Source organism: Notamacropus eugenii, chromosome 6 (genome assembly GCF_028372415.1).
Source record: "Notamacropus eugenii isolate mMacEug1 chromosome 6, mMacEug1.pri_v2, whole genome shotgun sequence".
NCBI classification, from domain to species: domain Eukaryota; kingdom Metazoa; phylum Chordata; class Mammalia; order Diprotodontia; family Macropodidae; genus Notamacropus; species Notamacropus eugenii.
The window spans coordinates 150,102,763-150,115,649 of NC_092877.1; the positions used below are offsets into that span (position 1 = coordinate 150,102,763).

General features: G+C 40.5%; 1 long non-coding RNA gene across 1 annotated transcript; it reads left to right on the top strand.

Moving 5' to 3' along the window:
• The first annotated feature begins 2,723 nt into the window (after positions 1-2,723).
• Positions 2,724-11,746, top strand: LOC140510679 (uncharacterized). Its single transcript, XR_011969334.1, has 3 exons — positions 2,724-3,046; positions 8,200-8,423; positions 11,240-11,746. It is a non-coding gene; the product is annotated as an uncharacterized lncRNA (long non-coding RNA).
• Positions 11,747-12,887: the final 1,141 nt, after the last annotated feature.

Consider the following 12,887-nt stretch of genomic DNA (forward strand, 5'->3'; position numbering starts at 1 on the left):
ATTAAACCCCAGGGAATATAAACACTATATGTACCTCACATAAGTTTTTGTTATTACTCAGAGGATCGCTGGGGAAATTATATGCTTACCATGAAGAAGGGTAATGGTTCTGTTCATTGTCTTGGGCAACTCCCATCTTGCATACTGCAGTGGAATAAAAAATAAATATGGCAAGGCCCCAAATAGGCATTTAATCTGTCTCTATATGGCCATGGCATTAGAAGATACTCAGTAAGTGACTTACTTTTCCAGAGACGTTAACTAAATAAAATATGGCACCAGACTAAATACTCAACACACATGCATGGCAAAAACATGGCAGGGACAGGGACAAAGTCCAATTCAACAAAGATTTATTAGACACTTACTGTTTACAAGGCACAATGTTCAAATAAAGAGAAAAATAGTATTACAGCTAGAATGCTGGGTTTGGGGTTAGGATTCAAATCCTAGCTCTGATACTTATTAAACATATAACCTTGGGCAAGTCAATTAGCTTCATCTATGAAATGGGGACAAATAAAAGCACTGGGTTGTTGTGAGGATTAAATGATAGTAATGTTGATAAACTGTTTTGTAAACCTTGATTGGTGGTGGTTCTTTGTTCTCAACGAGGACCAGAATGACATCAACATGATAAAGTGAAATTTCAATGCGTCCGACTGTGGCTGATCAGACCAATACGAGCTTGGAATGCTCTACCACAGGTTGGGCACAGATGGTCTTTGTGAACATTTGGGGTGGTTACTCCAAATTTCTGCATCCTTTGTGCTGTCTTAATTCTGCTTTGCTCATAGAGCACAGCACCCTTTCTGATGTGAGCATGCCATGCTGAGCGGTCCTGTGCCAGTGTCTCCCATGTCTCACAATCAAATCCAAAGGTCTCAAGACAGACCTTGAGAGTGTCCTTGTATCACTTCTTCTGACCACCATGTGAGCACCTGCCCCATGCGAGTTCTCCATAAAATAGTCTTTTTGGCAAGTGTACATTTTGCATTCAAGCAATGTGGCCAGTCTAATACCTCTTCTCTCCCAAACCTTTCTTCAGAGCCTCCCAAACACTGAGCTAGCTCTGGCAATGCATGTATCAACCTCATTGTCAATGTGCACATCCCTGGAAAGTACACTACTTCAAGTGAACTTAACCACAGCATTCAAAACTTCTTCATTTGTTGTAACCAATCCTATGGCTCCACTTATGGTCGATGTAGTGGTGGCTGAAGGGGCACCTGTGTTTTCTTGGTGTCAATTATTTAGGCCCAGATTAGCACAGGCAGCAGAGAATTGATCCATACTTTGCTGCATCTCAGCTTCAGAGTCTGCACTGAGTGCACAATCATCTGCAAACAGAAAATAATGCACCAACACTCCCTCCACTTTGGTCTTGGCTTGTGTAGCCTTTTCAAATGGAAGAACTTACCATCAGTACAGTAGTTGACCTTGATGATTCATGGTCATTCATGATGATTCAATGATTCATCCTCATTGAAAGCATTTGTCAACATGGCTGAAAACATCATGCTAAAAAGCATGGGAGCAAGCACACAGCCCTGTTTCACTCCATTGGTGACTGGGAAGGCATGAGAGCTTTGTCCATTATCTAGAACCAGGAAAACATGTCGTCATGAAATTGACGTACAATGCTGATGAACTTCTCTGGACAACAAAATTTTGACATGATTTTCCATAAATCCTCACAACTAACAGTGTCAAAGGCCAGACTACAAGGTCAGATCTACAGACGTTGTGTATAGACCTCTGTTCTGCTCCTGTCATTTCTCCTCAAATTGTCAGGCAGCAAGCACCATATCTGTACACTGAGAGCTGTAGTCACAACCCTGCACACAGGTGACCCAAGCCATAGGGTTGTTTCTCACAGGAAGCAGCAGTGGGACTTGGCAGCCCCCTGAGTGTCTGGGTAGCCTTTTAAGGATCACCTTAAAAGGTGCTCACCTCCTGGTACTAGGAAGGGGGCAGATAAAGTGCCCTAAAAATTGTCTATTTACCCAACTCTGGCCTGATAACCATGGCAGGAAGGGAATCCCACTCTGCAGTCAAAACACACACACACAAATGTACAAAATGTACAAAAACATCTGCAAAGATGATTCCATTCACCACCGTTGCAAGGAACTTGTACACACTTATAGACAACAAAAATCCAGTGTATGCACCCTTATGTATGTAAACCTTAGAATGCTATGTATACCTCAGTAGCTAAAAATGCCCTGAAGGCAGAGTCTGACATTCTGTTAAGGAGATTTGATTCTACTAAGGAGTTAGAACTAGGCAGTTAGAACTAGTTAGAACTAGGAGGGACCCTTAGAGGTCATCTACAACCACCCCCTCCTATTACAGATAAGAATGGGGAGTTTCAGATAAATGAAACAAATCCACAAGCATTTGTTGTTTGGTTCAGTCTATTCAGTCCTGTCCAACTCTTTATGACCCCACTTGAGGTTTTCTCCAGCTCATTTTATAGATGAGCAAACCGAGGTTAAGTGACTTGTCCAGGGTCACACAGCTAGTAAGTATCTGAGGCCATATCTGAACACTGGCCTTGCTGACTCACTGCTCGATCAGCTGCACCACTTAGCTGTGCCACTCACTGCAAGATACAAAGAAAGTCAAAAATATAAACCCTTCCCTTTTTCTGAGTCATGACCTGGATTCAGCCTGTGGCAAGGAGCTCACATTCTAACGGGGGAGGCAACATGCCAAGATTGTACAGTGCAAGAGGGAAGGCATTAGCAGTGTGTGGGGAGGGAGGACAGGAAAGGGCAAAGGTAAAAGGTGGGATTTGAATTGAGTATTGAAGCAAGCTGGGAAGCAGAGGGGAAGAGGACTAGCATTCTAGGAATGGGGAACAAAAAGTACAAAGACTCAGTCAGGAGATAGAGACTCACAGTGGAAAAGCAGCAAGGATCGTGACGTGCCCAGTAACAGAGCTATTAAGAAGCAAAGCTGGGATTTTAACTGAGGTCTACCATGTCCAGATCCACCATTTTCCCTCTGTACCATGCTCCCTCCAATGATGACTCTACAGGTAAGATTCTTTCTCGTTCTAAAGTGGAGACCGCAAGAGGAACTCACTGATAGGAGAAGGGACGTGGAATGGTAGGTGGGTTTTCTAGGAGGAGGAGGCCCCAGGAGCTGAAGGAAGTTCTAGGGCAAGACTGCAGGTGAGGTATGGTGACTTCGCTTACCTCTAAGACTGCCTTCCATTTATGCTGTTACTATCTTATGCATACATAGCCATTTACTTGTTTTCTATTCCTCTAGACTTTTCTTTTTATTAATTGTATTCCCAGTACTTAGCACAATGCCAATCACATAGTAGGTGTTTAATAAATGCTATTGGATTATTGGATTGGACTTCTAGAGTAACCCCAATTTACCCCCTAAGTTAGAAACCAAGCAGATCCAAGGGTTAGAATCATATCAAGTGATCTTGCAAGGTCTGGTACAGATCAAGACAATATATCATTGTCCAATATGCTTTATTCAGTTTGTGTGAGTGACCTCAAACACCTTTTTTCAGTGCTGGATCTCTTCCCCCTTCCTTACTGGTGAGTATATCTCACAGCCCACTGCTGTTCCCAGTCATGGTTCACTTTCCACTCTAATCATCTTCTTAGTGGCCTTTGTGCATTCCTACCCCCACCCATCTGGACTCCTTAATTCTTCCACTCTAGCCTTCCTCTCAGCTCCCCATCAATCCCTCAGTACTAATCAGTATTAGGATCTGCTGGGAAAGGAGGAAAGAAAACCTCATGTGCCTATATCCAGAATTCCTTCTATCTCATAATTTTATTTGTGAAGGAAACTTATAGTGTGAAAACTTTTATAACTGATGCAGATCAATGACTATACTCAGAGATTCATTGACTTGTCTATGGGTACACAGTGACCAGGTTTCTGAGGCTGCTCTTCTCTCTACCATGTTGTTGTTCAGTAATTTCCGTTGTGTCTGACTGTCTGCGACCTCATTTGGGGTTTTCTTGACAAAGACATTGGAGTGACTTGCCTTTTCCTTCTCCAGTTCATTTTACAAATGAGGAAACTGAGGCAAATAGGGTTAAGTGACTTGTCCAAGGTCACACAGCTAAAAAGTGTCTGAGGCTGGATTTGAACTGATGAAACTTAATCTTCCTACCCACTGCATCACTTAGCTGCCCCCACCCTAGGGACTACCAATTTTTCTTCTCATCAGACATGAAAATTTGAGGACACATTGTCCAGCATTAGAAACTGTACCATAGCATAACCAAGCAGCTGCCAGCATTAGGATTACATGGCCCTGCCTTAGCCTTTAGGGAAATTCAGACAGTAATAAAACTCACAGTCTAGCGGGGCAATATTCTGTGTCAAGAAGTGACAGACAAATGACCCAGGAGGAGAGCGGACAATTTCAGAAAAGTGCTTGGAAAATCAGGTTACAATGTTCTGACACCAATTCCAAATGTGATATGCTCATCCATCTTGGAGCCAGTCCTATACACCAACACAATCTATGGACCACGTCTGTTCAAGAGGTACTCCTCTTCAGTGTGCTTTACAAAAATTAATCTTATACGTACAAGACCATATGCTCGGTATTACCTGGAAAAGCCTGAAGAAGGTTTGATTCAAACTCTGAACAGCCCAAATGCCAAAGTGAAATCCCAGCACTAGCAGTCACTGCTTGACAGGAGCAGTTAGGGAATTCCTCAGCTGCCTCTGTTTGAATATCTAATCAGAGAATCAAAGATTCTTAGGATGGCAGCCCCAAAAGAAAGCCCTTGGAGAAAAGCTAGTCCAACTCCCTGTTGAGGACCAGGGTGGGGAAATAATGCTGGAGACATTGACGAGTGGAATAGGAACAGTGCTCGACTCAAAATTTGGGAATCCAGGTTTGAAGAGTAGACACATTTGCAAGATACTTTACCTCCCCAGACTCAATCTTTTCATCCACAAAATGGGGTCAGTATTGCTTGCACTGTTCATTTCACAAAGTGGTTGTGAGGAAATCATTTCGCAAACCTCAATAAATCACAGAAATCATTTAGTTAATTTTAGTAAATTATTTTTAATTGGGGAGGGAAATTAATAACTTAGGATCCATCATTTGCCTTTCCCACAAGTGGTAGAAATTATCAATAGTAGAATTTATATATGTATGTAAATATATATATACACATGCATATGCATATATGTATGGTTATATATAGTATATGTGTCTATAATATATGTGTGTGTATAATATATATGTGTATGTGTGTGTATATTATATATTAATATATATGTGCATACATACATATTTTATATATACATACGTGTATGGGGTTTTTTTCACCCAGACTTAGATATTATTCTCTAGATGTGGTCTAATCAAGGTAGAACATAAAGGAATTACCAGTTCCTTGTCCTGGACACTAGTTTTCATTTAATGTAATTTTAGATTGATCCCTTTCTCTCCAATCATATGGCCATAGCCTTCATTAAGGCCCTCATCAACTCTTACCTGGACAACTGCAATAGCTTCTTAGATGGTCTCCCTCCCTAGGACCCCTCACTCTGACAATCCGTCCCCCACAGAGTTGCCAAAGTGATGCTCCTAAAGCACAGTTCTGACCATGTCATTCTCCTGTCAGTTTCTTGAGGAAGTTGTTTGTCCTTTATTCTGGAAGAGGACCTTGACATCAGGAAGGTGATGTCCTCACTTGCAAGTGAACTGGATTTGAGTGAGGCAGGGCTCTGCAAAGTCACCAGCCTCTCTTTCTCCTCCAGAGCCATCTGGGTCCAGTGGCAAGATATAGATCAGGATGACTAGAAAGGGCCCTGGATAAAGTGGGAGACCTTGGCCTTAAGTTAAGGTCTTTCCCAGATTTTAATTTGACTGAGGCAACACCCATTCAGTGAAATAGTATGGTCACAATTGTGTTTCAGGAATACATGAAATAATGAACAGCAAAATAAGTGGAGCCAAGAGAATGTTGTGTACAGTACCAGCAATATTGTTTTAAGGACAACTTTGAACAAATAAGTCATTATGACTATTATAAAAGCCCAAATTAACTAAAAAGGACTGTGAAGGAAGAAGTTAGGTGCATCCTGATAACAGAGATGTGTGTCTAGAATGATTTTTACATATGTATAATATTTATGTCTCATGACAGCCACCTCTAAAGTGGGGTGGAGGGAGAAAAAAAGAAATTTAAAGAAATTGACAAGATAACTTCATTATATATAAAAGGAAGAGTAAGTTGTTTGTAATAGATTAGCAGTTTCATGTGCAATCATCTTTTTTTTTTCTTACACTATGTTATGGAAATACTTGCTTTATTCCATAAATTAAAAGTAAAATAAATAAAAATTTGCACCCACCCCAAAAAAAGAAAAGACCTCAATGGCTACTGAGATAAAATACAACTTTATTTAGCATGTAAAGCCTTTCCATTCGGGCTGTACCCTACCTTTCCGGGCTTCCTGCTTGTTATGTCCTTTTATGCTCACTACATTGCAACAGAACTAGACGATTGCTGTTCCCACATGTGATATTCCATCTCTCATCTCTTTGTCTCCACTCAGGCTGTCCTCCCCGCTCCCTTCAGAACTTCTGTGCCCCCTCAAGGTTCCTGGAAAGTACCACCTCCACATGGGATCTAACCTGATCCCCCTGGGCTCCAGTTGAGAGTACCCTCTCCCACAAAAGAAAATTACATTGTATTTATTCTGCATCCATTTTGCATTTATCTATGGACATATGTACATGTTATCTCCTCACCCAACGGAATGTAACATTCTCGAAAGCAAATGTAAGAAGGAAAGATTGCATCAAGTCTTTTGACCTCCATGACACACTACTGACTCATATTGATTAAGTTTTCAGTCTTCTGGAACTGGTCTCCAAACTTTGGGTCTCTTTGTCATGCACCTCAGCACTCAAAATTTTTGATCATCCACTCTCGATGTGTGTATATTTACTTATTAATAAATTATATATACTTATTACTGTACTAATAATTATGGATGGTATAAAACTTACACAAAAAATAGAAATGAAAACAAAATGATATAAATGAAGCAATAACATCTGATCCTAAAGTCAATAGGGAGTCATTTTAGGTTATTGAGTAAGGGAGCTGTATCATCACAAATGCACTGTAGTAAACTCATTTTGGTGCCTGAGTGGAGGATGGGTTGGAATGGGAAGAAACTTGAGGCAGAGACATAGATTAGGAGGCTATTAAAAATTGTCCAGATGAGAGATGAAAAAGACTCATATGAGTAAAGAGAAAGATACCACAGCAAGAGATATCACGGAGATGGAAATGACTTGATTTGTTGATTGATTAGGTATGGGGAAGGAAGGAAGGAAGGAAGGAAGGAAGGAAGGAAGGAAGGAAGGAAGGAAGGAAGGAAGGAAGGAAGGAAGGAAGGAAGGAAAAAGGGTTTGAGGTGGCACTGGATACAGATATTCTCTTCTCTACATCCAGCACTCTGCCCACTATACCTTGTTACCCCAAGATCATCTGGTCTACTTCCCTCATTTTACATATGAGGATAATGAAACCTGGGCAGGCACAGTAGCTACAGCTGCAGATCCAATATTTTGACTGAGGCTACCTGACTCCAAACCTCCATGCTCTCCACTCCCCTGCCCTTTCAGATGTAGAAAGTTACTGGCTGTGATGAGGATGGGTAGGAGTTGGAGGATTGTTTCAGGCAGGCATCTGTACCTCAGTATGATCATTACAGACCCAGAGATGGCCCCTCAGCTTCGTGTTCTTAGGAACTCTGGAGGCTTTCTTTCTTCCAGTTTGCCCAGGAGTGATCAAGGTCTAATCCATGCTATCCAAACTCATAAGAAAAAAAAAACAGAATGTCAAAATATAAATTTGCACTGAGAAAAATAACCTCCAAACCAGATGTGTGCTTCAGCCAGCTCCTCCCAGACCTCAGGAGAGCCAATTGTTAAACTTTGAGTGAGAGCATTTATACCTCGGAAATCAACAAACCACACAAATCAGGACTTGATTTATTGCCTTCTTGATTTTTTAGACTTAAGAAAGTGAAGCAGAAAATGTTAATAATTAAAAGATTCAACTTAAAAGCATCTTTTGGGAGGGAGGGGGAAAGTTCATTGTTAAAACTGTCCCTGCTCCAAATAGACCAGAATACTGCTGCCAGACTATCAATACTTTGTCTTGCTTGTAGGGGAAAAAAATCTACTTTTTATAAGACCATCTTAAGATCAAAAGGTTCCATAATAAGCAGAGCTCCTCCAGGGCAAGAAGGGGATCCTGGATCTTTGAAGATTATGGCAGCAGTGGGTGAACTCTGGCTACTCGACCCAGCTGGAGAGGGCTTCAGTCTGATCCTAGCAATAAGTTTTGTCTGCTCTCTATGGACCAGCCTGGCTGCGTCATCGTCATAACTGGGTGAGTTATCCTTTGATCATAGTAACTAGAGAAACAAAGCAAAATATGAAATGGCCCTCAGTTTGGTCAAGTTTCCTGCTGCTCCTGCAGTGAGACCTTGGTTAAATGGAAAAGAAGCAGAGGATGTTCATGGAATATAAACTCCCTGAGGGCAAGAACTGTCTCTTTTGTCTATGTATCCTTCACTCCTACCACAGTGCCTTGTTTTGTCAGTCAGCCAGTCAACAAACATTTATTAAGTGATGGAGGTCCTGTACTAAGTGCCTGGAATACAAAGAAAGGTGAAAATGCTGCCCTTGTCTGCATTCTAACGGGGAATCAACACGCAAATAACTAGGTATATACAAGTACAAGGTACGTACCGAACAGATGGAAGGAAATCTCAGAGAGGAAGGAACTAACAATGAGGATGCTTAACAAATACGTTTGTCAAAACTTTTTACAAAGATTTTTAAAATTGCTTTTCCATGTAATTGGGCAAAATAAAATATTTTAAAAAAAATTTAAATGAAAAATTAGCTAGCACATGTATAACATCTATTTTAAAATACCATAAATTCTTGTTTGGTTGTTAAATAATCATCTGGCTTTTAGATCTTCTCTAAATTTAACTAGTCTTTGACCAATGAACAACAAAATGGCACAGAAAAAGAGATCCACATCAGTTCCAATATTCTCCCAGTAAGGAAAACCTGAAGACAAAAGGCAGGTGCAGATAAATGGGAGGATGGCTCATAGGCTCTCTTGAGAGAGGTTACCAAAGGAGATGGCAAAGGCAATTTCATAATATGCCTAAAGAGGCAACAACAAAAAAACATCGTTCTATAAGACTCTTCTTGGTCATCTGATCTTAGAGTGTTCATGATGAGACCTTATAAGCTACAGGATTATAGATCGGGCATTGAAAGGGATATTAGAAGTCATCTAATACAACTTTTATTTTATTTATGAGAAAACTGAGGTCCAGAGAGGTTGAGACCTGCCCCTAGGTCACACAGCTAATATAGACCAAAAAGAATGAAATGAAGATTCTTGCAGCTTGTGTGCCAACATTCACTACAGAAAGTGTCACAAATTCTACAAAAATCCCAATGAGATTCCAAAATCAGAGTGATAGCTACCCTCACATTTTAGGGCAGTGTAAAGGGCAGTGTGGGGGATTTTGGCGAGAACTATATCAGAAAAAATAATTCAGGATTAAGAAATTAAAGAGGCCAAAGGCTAGTAGTCTAATCAGAGGTCTTGCACCTGACTATTAATATGCTTTCATTAGGAAGAAAGTTTAAAGAGACTAAACACAATATCTACTGTTCACCACAGAAAAAATGAAGCTGACTCTCCCAACAGAAAAAAAATGGCTGGTTACTAAAAAGGAGTCATTTCTAAATCAGCTATCTCTGTACAGACAGATTATTGATTAGAGCAAAAGTTATTATAAGAAAATAAAGAGAAGAAAATCTTTTGTACAGGTACAACAGTACCACCTGGACCTATTCAAACAAGCTTTAAAAAATGGGGAATAGATCAAAGAAAGGCATTGGCAATGACTATCACCATTTCTTACAGAAGTTTGACCAATTTAAAATGTTGTTGTGTTTGTCCTTTGTTCTCAGAGAATCATGACATCAAGATGATGACATGACTTGTAGTTGACTCTGATTCAAGTGAGAGAGGGCTGTGCAAGGTCACCAACCTCACTTTCTTCTCCTGAGCCATCCAGGTGCAGTGACCTGATATTCATCAGGATGACTGGAGATGGCCCTTTCTGGGTCATATTTATAGTTATACCAGTAATGGTTAATCACTACAACAAGGAGGCCAAAAAAGTCCAAAATAATAATAGCTCACATTTAGATATCACTTTAAAGTTTGTAAAGAGCTTTATAAGTATGATTTCATTTTATCTTCACAACAGCCCTGGAAGTAGGTGCTATTACTATTAAGGGAGCCTAAACAGACAAAGGTTGTTACCTATCTAAGGGTGACACAGCTGGTAAGCATGATGGGTTGTGAACTCATCTTCCTGACTTTAGGTCCAGGTCATATATTTATATGTGGTTTTCTAGAACTCTTGCAAAAACTTCAAGGTCCACTATTGGAATTGGTGTCAGAGGACCTGGATTTGAGTTTCGTGGACAAATCACGGGCAAGTCATGGGTCATGGGCCTCCAAGAGGTTCACTTTGTGCATTTGTAATGTTTGTCCCACTTGTCTCGTGAGGCTACTTTAAGGAAAGTAAGTAGCAAAATCACAGAGGCAGCATGGCGGGGAAGCCAGGGAGCCAAGAGAATCTGCATCCTGGCCCTGCCTCTCACATACTGGCAACATAACCCTACCTCTAAAAACCCTAATCAACTCTCGAAGATTCTAAGAGAAGGTGTCAACCTGCCTTGGTAGAAGTTTTCTCTTCTAGGAGCTCCCTAACTCAGTGAAATCAGAAGTCCCAATCCTTAGCCCTGAAGTACTAAATAAATTAGAAAGATTATTGGTGCTATATTTTCTGAGTATAGTGTACTTTGAAGTAATTATATCAAAATTCGAGATGTCCCTGATGAGCCGTCTGTAAGATATTCACAATAAATGCCTCTTTGAGTAAGTTATTTTTGTTGATGGCTAATGGCCTTCATTCTCTGTTCATTCTTATCAGATTCAGTTTCAGGGAGTGATTTTTTTCCCCTTTATTCCTGAGTTCTGAGGGAATATTCAGTTTGGGACACCACATCTACAATCTACTAATTATAACACTTCAAAGTAGCCATGATTTTACCAATGTGATTCATTACTTCCACTGATATAATTTACCATCTTTTTGGCAGACATATGAGAGTCTTCTGACTGTTGAGTTGCTGCAGCCTCCAAAAGTATTCATCACCAACCTCCTGGCGGTGAGCCTCTCTGACCTCAGCAAGGTTTATCCTTAGATAAACACACAGAGCATTTCTAAATGTTTGACCTGAGTTCAGGTCCCGTCTCAGACACTTACTAACTGTGTAACCTTGGGTGAGTTACTTAACATCTCTTTGCATCAGTTTTTCTCATCTGTAAAATGGGGATGATAATAGTACCTACATCCTAGGGCTGTTGTGAAGATCAAAGGAGGTAATAATTGTAAAGCACTTAGCACAGTGCCTGGCACATAATATATTAGTTATTACTATGTACTCAAAGCATTCCCAGCTTGGTAAAACAGGTTATAGCTCGGCCTCCACTAGAATAGCCTAGGTTTCCTCCACACCATGAAGAAAGTCAAAGACTTTGGTGCTCTACCCCTTTATGTAGATGGAAGATGTTAAGGACTAAGAGTTGATGGACAGGAAACGACAATAAAGGAGCAATTGCATCCCTCATCTCTGTGCTAGAGGCTGAGAATGGGGCAGAGAGAGAGGGGAACAAAATAAGCTTAAGAAATAGAAATTGGAGAACAGTTGAATGTGTTAAGAGCAACAGCTACAGGGGAGCCGCTAGGACTGATGACTGGATAAACTTTTTATTGGAAGAGAGAAACCCATCAAAGCCAAATTCTTCATACTTCCTATTTTACAAGCATAATCCCCAGTGCCTGCAACATGGTAGGCACTTAGGAATGTTTTGAATTTGATTTTGTCAGTAGAGCTTAGAAGAACCTAAGCCCCTGTCATTGTGGGATTCCTAAGCTGGGTTGGGGACAGACTGATTTCCCCTTCCTAGTCACTAAAAACGTAAATGGAATGTAGATTGTTGGAAAGGAGAAGGGAGAGAAGGTAAGGGACTGCCACACCATGGATTCAGAAAGAATCCAATATGTGTTATTCCGGGGTCTGAATGCATGCCCATGGTGATTCTAATGTAGCTTTTTAGATCTGTCCTGGTATTTTAATAATGGCATTCATTTGGGCATTGTTGAAATATTACATTATTCAATGTATCCGATTGCAATACAATTTTCTATACCCACATGGTGCGTTATTACTGTGTACCTTTCACAGAAGTGTAATTTGGGGAGAGATTTTGCATAAAGACATTGAAGGTGTTGTGTTACAAATCTGATGTAATCTAGAATATTAGTCACAGCCCCAGACTGAGAGCATTTCTTCAGGGTAAACACTTGTTTAGTAGAATGATCCAAGCTGGGCAGCCAAAGAGTGGGATAGCTCCAAAACTATCTTTCCAGACATGTTTTACATTAATCCCCCATGTGCAGGCACATTTCTGGCAAACTGACTGATCTCATCTTTTCACTACATGACATCTCATCACCCTCCTCTCTCTCTCTCTCTCTGTCTCTCTGTCTCTCTCTGTCTCTGTCTCCCTCCCTCCTTCCCTTTCCTTCCTCCCCTTCTTTCTTCCTCCCTCCCTCTTTGCCTTTGTGTCAAAGGTCAGCTTAGGCATGGCCTCCTGATTTCCCTAATACCGAATGTTCCTTCTCTTGTCCTGATAAAAAAAAAGTCTATTTATTTATTTTTCTTATATTTTGTTATTTATTTG